The sequence below is a fragment of the Gracilinanus agilis genome, chromosome X (assembly GCF_016433145.1).
Source record: "Gracilinanus agilis isolate LMUSP501 chromosome X, AgileGrace, whole genome shotgun sequence".
NCBI classification, from domain to species: domain Eukaryota; kingdom Metazoa; phylum Chordata; class Mammalia; order Didelphimorphia; family Didelphidae; genus Gracilinanus; species Gracilinanus agilis.
In genome coordinates this window covers 72,785,407-72,789,143 of record NC_058136.1, presented here as the reverse complement: position 1 = coordinate 72,789,143, position 3,737 = coordinate 72,785,407, and positions in this window count along the sequence as shown.

Here is a 3,737-nt window from a genome sequence, read left to right as displayed (position 1 = left end):
TCTGCTTGCTTCACTCTCCATCAGTTCATATTAGTCTTCCTGGATTTCTCTGAAACCATCTGTTTCAGCCCTTCCTACAACCCAAGAATATTCCATGGCATTCATATGCTATAATATTGGGTGATTCGGTCATCTTTCAGTCATGTCGGACTCTTCAAGACCCTCACCAGTTCCAAGTAGTTTTGATGATTATTCCTTTGTATGGATCTGAGATCTGGTACTGCTTCCTCCTTCCTTTCTTTCCCTTTTGTTAAACCCTTACTTTAGAATAAATACTGAGTATTTGTTCCAAGGCAGAAGAGTGGTAAAGGCTAGGCAATGGCAGTTAAGTGACTAGGCCAGGGTCACACAGCTAGGCAGTGTCTGAAGCCAGATCCGACCCTAGGACTTGGCTCCTTCTTTATCCTTTTTTTTTCATTATCTCTTTTTTTTAACCCTTAATTTCGGTGTATTGTCTTATAATAGGTGGAAGAGTGGTAAGGGTGGGCAATGGGGGGTCAAGTGACTTGCCCAGGGTCACACAGCTGGGAAGTGGCTGAGGCCGGATTTGAACCTAGGACCTCCTGTCTCTAGGCCTGGCTCTCACTCCACTGAGCTACCCAGCTGCCCCCTTCATTATCTCTTTTGAAGTTATTGACTCTTATTCCTCTACTTAAATTTTGCTATTCTTTTTTCTAGCCTTATAAAAATAATCTTTTGGTTGTTTAACTCAGCGATGGGCAAACTACAGCCCACGGGCCAGATGTGGCCCCCTGAGCTGTTCTATCCAGCCGCACGACATTCTTCCTAATCTGACGGATACAACAAGTAGGATAGGCTACAAGGAAACTTGGAAAGAGTCGCCTTAGAAACAGACTGACAGATGAGCATTTCCTTTCCTTTGGCCCCCTCTTTCAAAAGTTGGCCCAGCACTGGTTTAACTGATTGACTCTGAATAAGTAAATTACTTTAGGAAGTATTATTATTTTTATTATAGTGACTCAACCTACCCATGAGCAAGTAATACTTCTTCACATTCCTTAAGTTTGTATTTATGTAAAGAATATTGAGGGCTTGGGAGATAACCAGTGAAAATGCTTGGAGGTGGGAAATGTATCATCTTAATCCAGGAACATCCAGGAGGTCGTTGTCACTGGAGGGAGGGAGGGCAGGAGGGTGTGTTGGTAAAAGAAGAATGAAAGGGTGTAGAGGGAGGTTATGTCCATACCATACTGCCTCCCAAATGAAGCTATGTCTGTAACATGTAGCCTTAGAAAGCTGAATTTACCTGAAGTTCTAAGAGGGTGAGTGACTTGGCCATGGTCACAAAAAAAGATTTGTGAAGTGTTTTATGGGATGCCCTTTAGACTATTAAACAGCTTTGTAATAAAACTGTTGGAGTCAATCAGTTGAATAAAAAATTAGGAAGCTGTTTTTATCAAACTGGCTAACAAAGAATTTAGAGTTTATAAGTTTTAGGTTATCTATGGCTTTGCCACCTTCCAGAGAGTTCCAGAAATACTAACTTGCAAAACCTAAGGACTCCCTAATCTAATCAATGTATTCAATGCTCACTTAGGGATGGAATCTTTGTAGCTCCTTCCTTAGAGGCCTAGGCCTAGAGGCTGGGAAGTTGGCTTTCAGCCATCTCCAAGCTCTGGTACCATGACACCGTTTCTTTTTACATCTGTGGGAATGTCAGTTTCTTGAGGGCAGGGGCTATTTCAACTTTGTCTCCCTCTGCTTAGACCCATGTTGACAAATCTATGGCACACATGCCAGAGGGAGCTGAGCCATTCCTCCTCTTCAAATACACCTGAGGACATTTCTTTCATCACCCTCCTCTCTGCCCAACAGCTCAACGGGAACACTTCCTCCCTCCCCTGTCTAAGGTAAAGCAGGGAGCTCACATGTGGCTTGAGGGTTGCACTTTTGGCACTCGGTCTCTTAAAAGGTTTGCCATTACTGGCTTAGACTAATGCCTATCACATAAGACACGGGTTAGGAACTGAGCCTTGTTCCAGTGAACTGGAAACTCCCAGCTGAGGAAAGTCCTTTGTCAATACAAATATGCACCTTTCTGGAAACTTGTGAGCTTAGAGAGTTTCCTGGAGCACTTTTCATGAGCAGGGTGGTGCAGCTAATATGCCTTAGAGGTCAAACTGATTCCTGACTCTCCTATTCCTGGCCTATTGTTAGCACTTCATAAATTCTAGTGGGTAGTTGGTTCCTTGATCCTTTCCAAGAGACCTAATATCTTTGCCTGGTAAATTCTTGTCTGACATTTGTCATTTGCTCCCTGGGTAATCTTAGGCAAGTCCCATTATTCTCTGGACCACAATTTCCTCATCTCTGAAGGGATAGATGATAAAATGAGACTTATCCAAAGGCTCTTGTCCAGGATCTTACAGGGAGGGGAATGGCACAGTGGCCATGCCTGTGCTGACTGGTGAATGATCTGTGATGTTGAACCTGGACCAGAAAAATTGGGAGAGAGGCTGATGTCATCTCTCTGTCAGTATTTAAGGAACTCTCAGGATAAAAAGGAATTCGATTTCTTTGGAACTAGGAGCAGTGGGTGCAAGCGGCAATGAGGTAGATTTCCTAACCTGGCCAAAAGGGAAACGGGCCGCCTCAAGATGACACCCATGTAGGAAGGGCCTCTCCCTTGGACTTCTTCTGGCCCAGGCACCGATTGTCCAGCAAATTGTAGAGGGCATTCTTATGTGATACGAGTGAGACTAGTTGGCCTTTCAGAGGGCCCTTTCAGCTCAGAAATGCTCCGATTACAAGCATGGCATTGTTGACAAGTTTGTGGTGTGTCTTGATGGAATGCGAGGCCTCGGAGCCAGTGCTTGAGAAGAGAAATCAGGGGTTTCCAGATAGGATAACCCCTGCTGAAGGCATGTCACTTCCCATCTTGGCCTCCCCATTTCCTGAGGGGAGCGGGAATGCCCCCGCTTGACAAGACCGTCGTCCCATGGACAGCGAAGAAAGGAGGGGAATGGAGGAGTCCTGTTCAGTAGGTTCTGGCCCGAACATCTGCTCTCTGACTGAATTACTTGATGCAAATAGTTCCCATGTCCCAACATGCCAGCTTGCTAGACTTTTCCGAGACTCGTCCCCTCTGCTGAATGTCAACCGTGTGTTCATCCCTGCGGAATGAGGTGATTTTCCCAAGTTTGAAGCTAGTTTCCACACATATTATTAGATGATCTCTCTGTTGAGGGGCCCCTCTGAGCTCTAACATTCTGCGGTTTTAGGTGGATCCCATCTCTTGATCCTCTCTGTTCTAAAGCTCCTTTGCAGCTCCGACACTCACCGTTCTAAGTTGCGTTGCAACAATGGCGTCAACAAGTTTGACTCAATCTACTGATTAATCAACTCCATGGTAGACATTGTGCTGGGCAGGTATATGAATAACTATAAGCGTAAATAAAATACGGGGACCCCAAAGTCTTAATAGCGTTCTGAACTTTTAAAGTATCGGCAGCTTCAAACTGTATGATTTTTGAGACACTCTGTATATGCAAAATAAATAGAGGGTCATTTGGAGGGCCAGTGTGCGAAAGGAAGAACTGGTGGTTGGGATACGGGTATTGGAAAGGGCTTCGTGTGGGAGAAAGTATATGAGCTGAACCAGTTTTTTAACCCCTTCCCTTCTGTCTTAGAATTGATTCTAAGGATTGGTTCCAAGGCAGAAGAACTACAAGGACTAGGAAATGAGGGTTAGGTGACTTGCCGAGGGTCACACGGCT